Source organism: Muntiacus reevesi, chromosome 10 (genome assembly GCF_963930625.1).
Source record: "Muntiacus reevesi chromosome 10, mMunRee1.1, whole genome shotgun sequence".
In the NCBI taxonomy this organism is placed as follows: Eukaryota; Metazoa; Chordata; class Mammalia; order Artiodactyla; family Cervidae; genus Muntiacus; species Muntiacus reevesi.
This window is the reverse complement of record NC_089258.1, coordinates 46,047,125-46,062,362: the sequence shown is the minus strand read 5'-3', so window position 1 is coordinate 46,062,362 and position 15,238 is coordinate 46,047,125. Positions and strand designations below refer to the sequence as shown.

Genomic DNA, 15,238 nt, shown 5'->3' with positions numbered 1-15,238 from the left:
CAGAGTCAACAGAAGAGTATGAAATGCAGCACTTGAGTGCAATCTAAAAAAGACAGAATGATCTCAGTTTGTTTCCAAGGCAAACCATTCAATACCACAGTAAGCCAAGTCTATGCCCCAACCACTAATGCCAAAGAAGTGGAAGGTGAACAGTTCTATGAAGAGCTTCATCAAAAAAGATATCCTTTTAATCATAGGGCACTAGATGGCAAAAGTAGGAAGTCAAGAGATACTTGGGTAAATAACAGGCACATTTTGCCTTGGGGTACAAAATGAAGCAGGGCAAAGGTTAACAGAGTTTTGCCAAGAGATTACACTGGTCATAGCAAACATCCTCTTCCAAAAACACAAGAGATGACTCTACACATGGACATCACCAGATGGTCAATACTGAAATCATATTGATTATATTCCTTGTAGCCAAAGATAGAGAAGCTCCATAGAGTCAGCAAAAACAAGACCAGGAGCTGACTGTGACTCAGATCATGAATTCCTTATTGCAAAATTCACTTCAACTGAAGAAAGTAGGGAAAACCACTAGACCATTCAGGTATGACCTAAATCAAATCCCTTATGATTATAGAGTGGAAGTGACAAATAGATCCAAGGGATTAGATTTGATAGACTGGCTGAAGAACTATGGAGAGAGTTACAATGACAGTTGTAACAAAGTTACAAACTGTACAATGACAGTAGTACAAAATTGTACAAAGTACAACTGTACAAAGATGTACAAAGACAGATGTGCAAAGTGCAATGACAGTTCTACAAATTACAATCACAGAGTTACAATGACAAAGTTATTGTACAAAGACAGTTGTACTCTATGTTGAACTACAGACATATGTAGAACTATGGACAGAGTTACAATGATAGTTGTAACAAAGTTACAAACTGTACAATGACAGTTGTATAAAGCTGTACAAAGTACAACTGTACAAAGTTGGACAAAAGTACAGCGAAGTTGTACAAAGTACAACAAGGTTGTACAAAACTGTCTTTGTACAAAGACAGTTTTACAAGGTACAATGACCATTGTACAAAGTCAGGCAGATAGACTGCCTGAAGAATTATGGACAGAGTTACAATGACAGTTTGTACAAAGTTACAAACTGTACAATGACAGTTGTACAAAGTTACAGCTATGTAACATTGTACAGGAGGCAATGATCAAAGCCATCCCCAAGAAAAAGAAATGCAAAAAGGCAAAATGGTTGTCTGAGAAAGCCTCACAAATAGCTGAGAAAAGAAGAGAAGTGAAAGGCAAAGAAGAAAAAGAAAAATATTTCCATCTGAATGCAAAGTTCCAAAGAATAGCCAGGAGAGGTAAGAAAGCCTTCCTAAGTGATCAGTGCAAAGAAATAGAGGGAAACAATAGAATGGGAAAAACTAGAGATCTCTTCAAGAAAATTAGAGGTACCAAGGGAACACTTCCTGCAAAGATGGGCACAATAAAGGATAGGAATGATATGGAACTAACAGAAGCAGAAGATATTAAGAAGAGGTGGCAGAAATACACAGAAGAACTATACAAAAAAGTTCTTAATGGCCTGGATAACCATGATGGTGTGATCACACACCTAGAACCAGACATCCTGGAGTGCAAAGTCAAGTGGACTTAGGAAGCATCACTACAAACAAAGCTAGTGGAGGTGATGGAATTCCAGTTGAGCTATTTCAAATCCTGAAAGATGATGCTGTGAAAGTGCTGCCACTCAGTATCTCAGCAAATTTGGAAAACTCAGCAATGGCCACAGGACTGGAAAAGGTCAGTTTTCATTTCAATCCCAAAGAAAGGCAATCCCAAAGAATGTTCAAACTACCACACAATTGCACTCATCTCACATGCAAGTAAAGTAATGCTCAAAATTCTCCCAGCTAGGCTTCAACAGTACATGAACGACCTTCAGATGTTCAAACCGGATTTAGAAAAGTTAGAAGAACCACAGATCAAGTTAACAACATCTGCTGGATCATTGAAAAAGCAAGACTTCCAGAATACATCATGTGAAATGCTGGACTGGATGAAGCACAAGCTGGAATCAAGATTGAAGGGAGAAATATCAATAACCTCAGATATGCAGATGACACCATGCTTATGGCAGAAAGTTTAAAGGAACTAAAGAGCTTCTTGATGAAAGTGAAATAGCAGAGTGAAAAAGCTGGTTTAAAATTCTACATTCAAAAAACTAAGATCATAGCATCCATTCCCATCAGTTCATGGCAAATAAATGGGGAAAAAGTGGAAACAGTGACAGACTTTATTTTCTTGTCTCCAAAATCACTACAGATGGTGACTGTAGCCATGAAATTAAAAGACACTTGCTCCTTGGAAGAAAAGCTATGACAAACCTAGACAGCATATTGAAAAGCAGAAATATTACTTTACCGACAAAGGTCCATATAGTCAAAGTTATGGTTTTTGCAGTAGTCATGTATGAAGAGTTGGACCATAAGGAAAGCTGAGTGCCAAAGAATTGATGTTTTTGAATTGTGGTTCTGGGGAGAAGATTTCTGAGAGTCCCTTGGACTGCAAGGAGATCAAACCAGTCATTCCTAAAGGAAATCAGCTTTGGATATTCTTTGGAAGGACTGGTACTAAAGCTGAAGCTTGAAATCTTTGGTCACCTGATGTGATGAACTGACTCATTGGAAAAGACCCTGATGCTGGGAAAGATTGAAGGAAGAAGGACAAGGGGATGACAGGATGAGATGGTTGGATGCCATCACTAACTCAATGGACATGAGTTTGAACAAGCTCCGGGGTTTGAAGCCTGGCATTCTGCAGTCCGTGGGGTCACGAAGAGTCTGACACAACTGAGTGACTGCGCTGAATGGATGAACATTATGTAAATTTTATGAACTTATCTTCTGGAGAAGATTCCCTGGAGAAATATCAGAACCTCAGGTATGCAGATCACCAACTCAGTGGACATAAATTTGAGTGAACTACGGGAGATAGTGAAGGACAGGGAAGTTTGGTGTGCTGCCGTCTATGGGGGTAACAAAGATTTGCTTAGAAACTGAAGAACAGCAACATGAACACATCAGGATATTTTCCCCATTTTCTGTCAGTTTCTATAAACATTGCAAGAAATCCTGTCCTTAGTAAAATTTATTCTAGATTGAGATTTAAAAAAAAAAAAAATACATATTTGATTGCAATGCTTGTGAAATAAAAAGCACTGAAAAAAGTTTTCCTATTATTTTTTTCTTCTGGTTTTACTTAACCAATTGTATCTTTATTGTTGAATTATTATAGTTTCATTCTCATCAAAACCACAGTGAAGCTAAAAATGTATCATCATAAACTTTCTGGTGTAATTGGTGCCATAGGAAAAGAATGAAAATAAATCATTTATACAAGCTGAAAACTTTGTTTTATATATATGAAGTAAAAATTTATGGTTTCAAAAGCACCAGAAAAAAAATAGTTAGAATGCTTTGTAAATGCCCAGGACCAGAATACAACATCCTGTACAAGCTGGCCGTGTGTTGTAACACAGCGTTTAAAATGGTAGATCCCGTCTCCTGAGGTTTGGGAGACACAACCCAGCGTCAGTATACAAAGCTGTGTATGTACTGATGTTTGGACAGAGGCTGACACAGCAGATGATCTCTTCTCTATGGCTCTTACTGTGTGGAAACCATGGATTAAAATCTGTGTAAAACTATTCTCTTCCCCAGTGCCGTCTTTTAGGTAGAAATGCAAAAGAAAATAATAGTAATGGTAATAACACTTACTGCCAACCTTGCATTGATTTGAGTTCATTTATGAGCAGGTTATTTTCCTGACAAGCATGGCTCTCTAAGAAATGAGGATAAACTAGAAAGGAACACATGGAGAAGGACAGCAGGGAGCCTGCACTCTTTTTATAGCCTTCAGCACTTTACCTGGCCCCGGCCTGATTGAAACACATTTCTTCTAAATAAAGGACCTGATACAATTTCAGGAAAATATGTAATTGCATCAGTTTTTCCTTTTAGAAGATTCAGAACCTTGCTATGTTTTGAGAAAATACTAGATATAAAGAAAGACTCATAAAACTAAAATTTTGGAAGAATTTAAACTATTCATGCTGATGAAATAAAAATCCTAGGAGAGTTTTAGAAGCTGATTATTACTGTCAGTGATGATTCTTGTAATCCTCACGGAATAAGTATATCACACCTGAGATTTTATGAAATGTTGTTGTGCCTACAGCTGCTTGGCATCGTGGAAAACTTGTCAGGTATGTAGGGACGGTGCCATTGTTGTTTCCATTTGCCCTGGAGGAAACTGAGGCTTGGGATTTCAACTAACTTTATTCACCTGGACATTCACTCATTTTCTCAACAGATAGATAATCTGTCAAACATGCACCTTATTTATTTATATTTTTGCTGAATATATTTGTTAATAGTCTAGGCACCATATCAGACTTTCCAACCTAGGGATCTGGCAAAGGAACTGGGAATTCCCAGGGAATCTGAATTTCAGGGACAGTGAGATTTGATTACAGAACTTCTACAGGACTGGAGAAACAGACTCTTGGAGGGCGCAGACAAGACCATGTGTGTATCAGGACCCACAGGAAAGGAGCAGTGACCCCACAGAGATTGAGCTAGAGCTGTTTGTGAGTGTCTGAGGATTTCCTGTGGAGGTGTGGGCTGGCAGCGGCCTGCTACTGGGACAGCAGCAGCCGTCCTGGGAGGTGTGTGTTGGCACAAGCCCTCTTGCAGGTCACCATTAGCACTGCCGTAGAGCCTGTAGACTCAGGACTGGATTGCCTCAGTCCAAACAACTAACAGGGAAGGAGCACAGCCCCACCCATCAGCAGACAATTGCAATGAAGATTTATTGAGCAAGGCCCTGACAGCAGAGCAAGATCCAGCTTTCCCCACAGGCAGTCCCTCCCACCAGGAAGTCTACACAAGCCTCATCCCCCTCCACCAGTGGGCAGACAGAAAAAAACAAGAAGTAGAATTTCATAGGCTCTAGAATAAAAACCACAATCAGAGAAAGCTAACCAAAATGATCACATGGCCTTATGTAATTCAATAAAGCTATGAACCCTACCATGCTGGGCCACCAAAGATGGACGGGTCATGGTGGAGAGTTCCGACAAAACAAGGACCGCTGGAGAAGTAAATGGGAAACCACTCCAATATTCTTACCTTGAGAATTCTCTGAACAGTATGAAAAGGCAAAAAGGATATGACACTGGAAGATGAGCCCCCCAGGTCAGTAGGTGTCCAATATGCTACTAGGGAAGAGCAGAGAAATAGCTCCAGAAAGAATGGAGAGCCTGAGCCAAAGCAGAAACTACACTCAGCTCTGGATGTATCTGGTGGTGAAAGTAAAGTCCTATGCTAGACTTTACCGCAATCTGTACCCCAACCACCAATGCCAAAGAAGGTGAAGTGGACCAGGTCTATGAAGACCTACAAGACCCTCTAGAACTAACACTACAAAAAGATGCTGTTTTTATCATACAGGATAGGAGTGGAAAAGTAGGAATTCAAGAGACCTGGAGTAGCAGGCAAATTTGGCCTTGGAGTACAAAATGAAGCAGGGCAAAGGCTAGCAGAGTTTTGTCAAGCAAACACACTTTTCCAACAACACAAGAGGTGACTTTACACATGGACATCAGTAGATGGTCAATACTGAAATCAGATAGATTATATTCGTTACAGCTGAATATGGAGAAGCTCTATACACTCCAGCAAAAGCAACACATGGAGCTGACCTGGTTCAGATCATGAGCTCCTTATTGCAAAATTCAGGTTTAAATAGAAGAAAGTAGGGAAAACCAGTAACCATTCAGATATGACCTAAATCAAATCCCTTATGATTATTCAGTGGAGATGATGAAAAAATTCAAGGGTTTAGTTCTGGTAGATAGAGTGCCTGAAGAACTACTGATGGAGGTTCATAACATTATAAAGAGGTGGTGACCAAAATCATCCCAAAGAAAAAGAAATGCAAGAAGGCAAAGTGGTTGTCTGAGGAGGCCTTACAAATAGTTGAGAAAAGAAGAGAAGCGAAAGGGAAAGATACACCCATCTGAATGCAGAGTTCCAGGGAATAGCAAGGAGAGATAAGAGCACCTTCTTAAGTGAACAATGCCAAGAAACAGAAGAAAACAGTAGAATGGGAATCTCTAGAGATCTCTTCAAGAATATTGGAGACACCAAGGGAACATTTTATGCAAGAGGGGCACAATAAAGGACAGGAACAGCAAGGACCTGGCAGAAGCAGAAGAGATTAAGAAGAGGTAACAAGACTACACAGAAGAGCTATACAAAAAAGTCTTAATGACCCTGAAAACCATGAGGGTGTGGTCACTCACCTAGAGTCAGACATCCTGGAATGTGAAGTCGAGTGAGCCTTAGGAAGCACTACCAGGAACAAAGCTAGGGGAGGTGATGAAATTCCAGCTGAACTATTTCAAATCCTAAAAGATAATGCTGTTAAATTGCTGGACTCAATATACCAGCAAGTTGGGAAATTTGAGCAGTGGCCACAGGACTAGAAAAGATCAGTTCATTCCAATCCCAAAGAAGGGCAATGGCAAAGAATGTTCAAACTATTGTACATTTGTGCTCATTTCACATGCTAGTTATGTAATGCTCAAAACCCTTTAAGCTAGGTTTCAAAAGTATGTGAACAAAGGACCTGAAGATGTATAAGCTGGATTTAGAATAGAAACGGGAACCAGAAATCAAATTGTCAACATCCATTGGATCATTGAAAAAGCAAGAGAATTCCAGGAAAGCATTTACTTCTGCTTAATTGAGACTATGCTAAAGCCTTTGATTGTGTGGATCACAACAAACTGTTGAAAATTCTTAAAGAGTTGGGAATACCAGACCACCTTACCTGTCTCCCGAGGAACCTGTGTGCATGTCAAGAAGCAACAGTTAAAAGCTGACGTGGAACTGTTCGAAATTGGGAAAAGAGTATGTCAAGACTGTACATTGTCACTCTGCTTATTTAACTTCTATGCAGTGTACATCATGTGAAATCCTGGGCTGGGTGAATCACAAGCTGGAATCAAGACTGCCAGGAGAAAGATGAACAACCTCAGATACGCAGATGATACCACACTAATGGCAGAAAGTGAAGAGGAACTAAAGAACCTCTTGATGAAAGTGAAAGAAGATAGTGAAAAGCTGGCTTAAAACACAACATTCAAAAGATTAAGATCATGATATTCTGTCCCATCACTTCATTGCAAAAATGGGGGAAAAGTGAAACAGTGACAGACTGTTTTCTTGGACTCCAAAATCACTGCAGATGGTGATTACAGCCTTGAAATTAAAAGACACTTACTCCGTGGAAGAAAAGCTGTGACAAACCTGGCAGCAGACATTACTTTGCCAACAAAGGTCCATATAATCAAAGCTGTTTTGCCAAACTGTCATGTATAGATGTGAGAGTTGGAGCATAAAAATGACTGAGTGCTGAAGAATTGATGCTTTTGAATTGTGATACTGGATAATACTGTTGAGAGTCCCTTGGACAGCAAGGAGATCAAGCCAGTCAATCCTAAAGGAAATCAGCCCTGAATACTCATTTAAAGGCTGATACTGAAGCAAGTTCCAAGAATTTGCCCACTTGATGTGAAGAACCAACCCATTGGAAAAGACCTTGAACCCGGCAAAGATTGAGAGCAGGAGAAGAAGGGGGTGACAGAGGATGAGATGGTTAGAAGGCAACACTGACTCAATGGACGTGAGTTTGAGCAAACTCTGGAGATAGTGAAGGACAGGGAAGCCTGGTGTGCTGCAGTCCATGGGGTCACAAAGATTCAGACTCGACTTAGAGACTAAACAACCACAAATATTTGACATAAATATGAAATGCCTCACAAATTTGAACATCATCCTTTTTTAGGGTCCATACTGACCTTCTCTGTCATTTGAATTTCAATGTCTTCATTACTAAAGCAGCACCAATATATACTTTTATATAGACAGATATTTCATTGATATAATTTAATGGATTTTGAGGCATATTCTTCAATCTGTTCTTATGAGGTCAAGAGAGAGGACTAAAGAGGATGATGCTAAAGAAAGGAGAGTAAGATATAGAAACAGGAGCTCTTTCCAGTATGTTGAGTAAAACAAAGGTAAAAAGCAAACCCTCAGAATCCTAACACTGAATTCATAGATTAGAGAGAAGCTGAGTCTCTGCCTGATTTTCACAGGATTTCTAGGGTTGCTTTAAGGGACATTTCAGGTATCAAGCTGCTTCCTTCGATAAATACCTCGCTGTACCTCAGTGCTTACTTTAATTCATTTTAGATAAGATCTATAGCCTTGTTTCCACACACCCTGAGACTTTGTGTTTATTCCATTTAAGTGATTTTTTACAATATTTCCCCCAGGGGTTATTTAGAACCCTGTAGAGTCAATTATTTGATTAAAATGAAGTTTGGTAACAAACAACCAAGATACTGATTATTTCCCTAACAAATTATATCTTATTTGGTCAAAACAATATGTAAGTAAAGGATACACACAAGCTAATATTGTCACAGTAATTTTAAATACAATTATTAGTATTCAGGATGTTAAATTTCAAACCAAGTAGAAAATTCTTTTTCTAAGTGCTGTTAACCCCTTAGATTGTATATGCTCCTTGGAAGTAATTTAAAAATGTCAGATGGGTAACTTTATACACACACATATGTGTGTGTGGGTGGGGGGCAGCTTCCATGGTGGCTCAGTCAGTAAAGAACCCGCCTGCAATGCAGAAGACCTCTGTTTGATCACTGGATTGGGAAGATCCCCTGGGAGAGGGCATGGCAACCCACTCTTGCCTGGAGAATCCTATGGACAGAGGAGCCTGGCAGGCTGCAGTCCATGGGGCCACAAAGAGTTGGATATGACTGGGTGACTAAGCACAGCCCTATATGTATGTGTATAGGTATGTGTGGGGGAGGGTAGTGTGTGTGTATATACATCTGCATATGTTTGTGTATGTTAATATCCCAAATAATCAAACACAAGTAGAAACGATATCTTAGAAAAAAAAAAAAGAAGGAGACTGAATTCTTTGATGCATAGATAGACAAAATAAAATCCTGGTTAAATATAGCATTTTATTTTTTAATCCTTTTTTTAAAGTTTTTATTGGTGTATAGTTGCTTCCCTGGAGGCTCAGATTGTAAAGAATCTGCCTGCGATGCAGAAGACCTGGGTTTGATCCCTGGGTTGGGAAGATCCCCTGGAGAAGGGAATGACAACCCACTCCAGTATTTTTGGCTGGAGAATCCCATGGACAGAGAAGCCTGGCGGGCTACATCCCATGGGGTCATAAAGAGTTGGACACAACTGAACAAAGTTCACTCCCTATATTTGCTTTACAGATATAGTGCTGTTCATTGGTAAGTTTGTATAAAGTTGTGTATATAGTTGTGTTAGTTTCTACTCTATAGCCATTCGTATACATATACTCCCACTATTTTGGATTTCCTTCCCATTTAAGTTAAATATAATATTTTTGTGGACTTTTAGTCATGGAAATTTAGTCTTCAGAGTGTGTGTTGTGTTGCCTTTACGACAAGCTCTTGCCTGCTTTCACCCTGACTCTTTCCATAAGCTTTGTGGATAGTCTAATGGTGCTAGAATGGGCTCCCTATTTTCCTTGTGAATCTGGATATCTTAGTTAGAAATCGTATTCAATACTGTGGTGAGATGAAGGTCCAGCCATTCCTCATGTAAAGATAAGAGAGAAAATGCTCCTGATTTTTCTATTTTCACTGAACTTGTGTAGTGACAGATAAAATAATACAAGGAAGGTAAAAATCAGATTTCTTACCTTAATTGATTTTTCCTTATGTGGGAAAAAACTCAGTGCTGTTGACCCACCACCAACATGACCCCACTAAGATACTTCACAAATCGTACCCTAGGGAACACTAAGCCGTCTGTACTTCCTGACCAGTGTCCATTTTGTACACACTATCACAGTTTTGGAAGAGAATTGATTCAAGTGATTAATGTGGAACTGGCTGGGAAACCCTTCTTTGTATAAAGGTATTTTAATTTTGAGAGGTAAACTTTGATTCCCTGACCCATCCGATGGCTGGAGATTTACAATCAGCATCAGTGAAATTTGAACAAAACTTTATCTCAGCGGCATCAAAGGCATGGCTGAATTCCATCCTTTCTGTGGAGTCTTAGCCATGTGTCTTATAACTGCTTACAGAAAACTTCTGCTTCAAGGTCTCTTAATAAAGTCAGACTTGGCTGATCCCAGACTGAATGGCTGAGCTTCACCTTGCAGACAGCCTGGTGTACAAAAAGTCTCTCCTGGAGTCTTAACAAAGGAACAACCACCCCAAGAGTCCAGATTCACAGAGCACTTGTGGGCTGTCAGGCGCCATACGGATTGCTAGTACATTTAATCTTCTTAATAATCCCATGAAGTTGACGTTAGAACCCTGCTCTCCTACAGATGAGGTAACAGGCAAACTCAGAGGTAAAGGAGTGTATACAACATCCCATGGCTCATACATATCCAAGGAGGATTTGATCTTAAATATTCCGACTCCAGAGCCCAAACTCCTAACCACTACCTTAGACTCGTCTTATGTTATTAAATCAAAGAATACAGATGAAGGTATTTACAGATAAGCTGTAAAATGTCAGGTAGGTATGTTGATAATATATCTTATTTCCAGGGGCACATTGATGAGCATACAGTCAGTCCTGAATAAAACTTGATTATTAGTGTATTGTTCAAAATGAACACCGTGTGACTTGGTTTTGCTCTTACAAGTTTGAAATTATGACTATTCTTTTAGATTACACAATCAAGACAGTCTCTGACTTGGAAATTTTATTTTCATATTTTAGATTCATATGACATTTTTTCTCTAAAGAAGTTAGCATTTTATAGTCCATTTGGGAATGTTATTTTATGCCGTATGATTTTTCTCCCTACTTCTATTGTGTATTGGTAACTCAGATATTTACTGATATTTTTTATGAGAGTGTTAAGGGAATTAATATAATAGAATTTGTAATTGATTTGCGCTTGTTTGAAAAGCCCATGCTGTTAATAAAAACAGCACTGTTTTCCTGTTATCTGTTTTATCATGTGAGCATTGCCTTTTTCCTACAGTGGGGGATCCAAAGGGATTGATTCATGGTTTATTCCTCATTTCAAAGAAGGAAAAATAGGGTTACCCAGGAGTGGTTGGTAAAAAGAAAACCTACTAACTGTGTTTCAAAGATTTGAAAGCTACATGGAGTTCCAGAGAACCATAGGGCAAGTGACCTTTGTCCCAAATTAAAAAAAAAAAAGTCAGAGTAATATACTAGACTAGAGCCCAATTTTATATTATTTTTGTCATAGCATCTACACAAGAAATAAACAAAAAAGGCCCTCTCTGTAATAGTATTCATTATCCACTTCTCACTTCTCAAACAGCTATAGGAGAAAATAGAAATCATTTTACTTCCCTGAACCTCCCTGCTATGCCTCAGAAATCAGTTGCTATGAATATGTAGCACTGAGTTCCTAGAACTGGAACAACTTGCATGTTATTTCAAGAATTTGTGTGCTATTTATATAAATTGTTCCTGAATACTTATGTTAGCATTTAGGAAATTAGACTCATTTAAAGTAGATGTTACCACTCCATGTTCATTTTAATGACAATGTTCAAAGACCTAAAATTAAGAGAATATGCTATTTATATTAGATTATCTACCATATGAGAGGGCTTCCCTGGTGGCTCAGATGGTAAAGAATCTGCCTGCAATGCAGGAGACCTGAGTTTAATCCCTGGGTTGGGAAGATCCCCTGGAGAAGGAAATGGCAACCCACTTTAGTATTCTTGCCTGTAGCCCACCAGGCTACTGTGTCCATGGGGCCACAAAGAGCTGGACATGACTGGGAGACTAACACTTTTCACCATATGAAGTATATACATTTAATATACATTACTTCATAAGTCTAGAATGGCATTGTTAATACAAAGAGCAAAACAAGTGGCACATAAAACAATTCCTTCAGGATTAATAGGAAATCCTTAAATTGCAGGCATGAATTCAAATAAATTTATTGAAAAAAAATTAATTAAAAAAACCATTATGAATGCATATTCATTTCAACATGACTGAAATTCACTTTAAGATCAAAATGATGCAAAAAAATATATATTTAGAATAATTCCCACTAAGGAAAATTATGTAGAGTAGTTATGGTTGTAAGTCTATGTATGAGATTAATCTTTCATACACTGAAAAGCAATCATCAGTAAGACAGACGTTCTTTCCACTCAAATATTTCACACTTTGACCATTTGATTTTAATGAAATAAACATCATCTTCAAACTAAGTTTACATGCAGATTGGTTTTGGTGTTTTATTGTGAGAGAAATAACATACTGAGGGTTTTGAACGCCCCTTTTATTTGAGTAGGACCCTGGTGGCTCAGATGGTAAAGCTTCTGCCTGCAATGCGGGAGACCCAGGCTCAATCCCTGGGTCAGGAAGACCCTCTGGAGAAGGAAATGGCAACCCACTCCTGTATCCTTGCCTGGAATATCCCATGGACAGAGGAGCCTGATAGGCTACAGTCCATGGTGTTACAAAGAGTTGTACAGGACTGAGCGACTTCACTTTCTTTTAATAACAATAAGGTCATTGTTGTTATAATATCACTATGACTTGCCTTTGGGCTAGCTCTGTGTTAGTTTGGATCTGGGTATTTCTAGGTGGGAAAGTCATTATTCTTGTTCCTAATCCAAATTTTTTCTTTATACAATGTATAATGTATATATTTACCCCTAATCAAAAAATGAGAAAGAGAAAGAAAGAAGAGAGGGTGGAAGAGGGGAAGAAGGGAGGAAGGGGGAAATAAAGAAGGAAAATTCCCTGTGATTATAAAGGAAATTTTCTTTATAGTTTGTACCACTGTCTTTCTACATTTTAGCATCCCCAGGCGACCTATTCCTATTGATGTTTGTTAGTGTCCTTCTTGTCTCATCAAGAGCCTTTGCAACAATTCCTGAGAAACAACCTATGAAAGTTTCTTTGATTCACCTTCAGTGCTCCTGGCTTTGTCTAGCTTCAGAGCCTCAGCATGTGTCCTGTACCTGAGGCGGGGTAGGGCCTCGCTTTGAGTTTTAAATCACCAAGCGGCTGCGTTAGGGGTTGAGGTGGTTCAGGTGGGTGACCCACTGGAATGCTTATAGGGGTATCAGCCGCCTGAAATTCCCTTCCTGTGTTTGTACTCTACTGTGAAAGTTGCTCAGTTGTGTCCGATTCTTTGCAACCCCATGGACTATACTGTCCATTGAATTCTCCAGGCCAGAACACTGGAGTGGGTAGCCTTTCCCTTCTCCAGGGGATCTTCCCAACCCAGGGATCGAACCCAGGTCTCCCGCATCGCAGGCAGATTCTTTACCAGCTGAGCCACAAGGAAAGCCCAAGAATACTGGAGTGGGTAGCCTATCCCTTCTCCAGCGGATCTTCCTGACCCAGGAATCAAATCGGGGTCTCCTGCATTTCAGGCAGATTCTTTACCAGCTGAGCTACCAGGGAAGCCCTTCCTGTGTTTGGAAGTTCTCCAAATCTATGATTTGAACCCAGTCTCTTTAGTGTTTAAAGATATTTCTGTCCTTACTAAGTGATGAGTAAATAATTTAAATGAATGGATAATTTTTATGAAGCATTCACAGAACTTAACTTTCTAAAAATGTCTGCTATTTTATATCCAATATGCTTTTCAGCATATTAGATAAGTATTAGATAAGAGTGAACCAGGCTCATAAAATTAGATGAACTCTTTCTCACTTTTCATTGTTCTTTTAGTCTCTTCACTGGAAGAAAGTACTTTTTGATGTTCCAAACTCTTTTTTCTTTTTTGCTTGCAAGCGGGTTTAAGTTGCATCCATTTTAAAAGGACTTGGCATTAAAATTCTGAGCCTATAAGATGCCAGTTAATATGCCTGCTTTCCAGATTACTATTGAAGGGAATGTCCAGTTTCCAGAAGGACCTCACTCGTTTATTTAAAAAAAAAAAAAATGGTTATCACAAGTGAAGTCTTTAAATAGTGACCTAAATAGTCTCAAATATGTTAATTTTTAAAAAAAATTTTTGGTCATACAAATGTTTAGTGTTGTAAAGACCTTTCCTGGATGTGAATGATTTTGCTGTTTACAATTGATTTTAATGCACTTTGAGTGAGCGTGGAAGAGAAGTCCATGAAAGAGAACAGGACCACAGTGTAGTTGCTGGCCTTATCATCGGCCAGCGGCTCAATCAGTTTGGAAACCATTTCACGTTCAGGTGACTGCAAGAACGGGTCATCTTAACCCCAGAACACACGGGAATGGAAAGATGAGGTTTATAACAGGAAAGCAGACACACATACACAACAACTGTGCAACCCCAGAAACTGGGTTGCTATGATTATCTGACCTACTTAAAACTGTTTTCACTTCTTTTGTTGGCTAGTATCCTAAGGCGTGATAGAACTAATTTGCCTGAAGCAGGAGCTACCTTCAGGAACTATGTTTACTTTTCGGTGGTCAAACACTAGGGTTAGAATTGTCTGTTCTTATAAAATCACATCTCCAGAAATTTTTGTAAAAGCCTGAAGGCAAATTTTTCCCCTCAGTACACAGATGTCAAATGGTTTTATTCTAGCCTGTGGCACACTTATACTTATTTTATTAATTATGTCTTTTCCTTTATTTGGAAGATTTATGTATTTACTTTATATGGATTCATATGATGCAGATTTCAGTATTTTTACATAAGAATAAAGCTATAAAACAAACAAAAAATCAACACTATATTCCAAACAGATGAAATCATGAGAAGAAAAGGAGGAAGCAGAAAATTTAAACCTTTGAACACTTGCTGTAAAAGTAATCATACTTCGTGTCAGTTTGAGGGGGGCTTCCCAGGTGGTGCTAGTGGTAAAGAACCCACCTGCCAATGCAAGAGACATAAGGGATGCGGGTTTAATCCCTGGGTTGGGAAGATCCCCTGGAGGACGACATGGCAACTGACTCAAGTATTCTTTCCTGGAGAATCCCCTGGACAGAAGAGCCATGGGGTCGCAAAGAGTTGGACACGACTGACCGACTGAGCACTCACGCGAGGAGGGTGACTCCAGATTCAGAATATGCTGCTTCTCTGTTCTGAGTGGTTTCCATTGACGGCGGGTAGGCCCAGAAGGGAAGACCTCTGAGATGACCTCTGAGTCGACACCTGTCTGGCTCCAGT

The 15,238-nt window shown here is 39.2% G+C and overlaps 1 protein-coding gene and 1 pseudogene across 1 annotated transcript in view; one reads left to right on the top strand and one right to left on the bottom strand.

The window, feature by feature from the left end:
• Positions 1–15,238, top strand: part of LOC136176275 (CUB and sushi domain-containing protein 1) — a 1,594,796-nt gene that overhangs the window by 970,979 nt on the left and 608,579 nt on the right. The gene's annotated exons all lie outside the window — the stretch shown is intronic.
• LOC136143911 (U6 spliceosomal RNA) lies at positions 7,835–7,935 on the bottom strand (annotated as a pseudogene).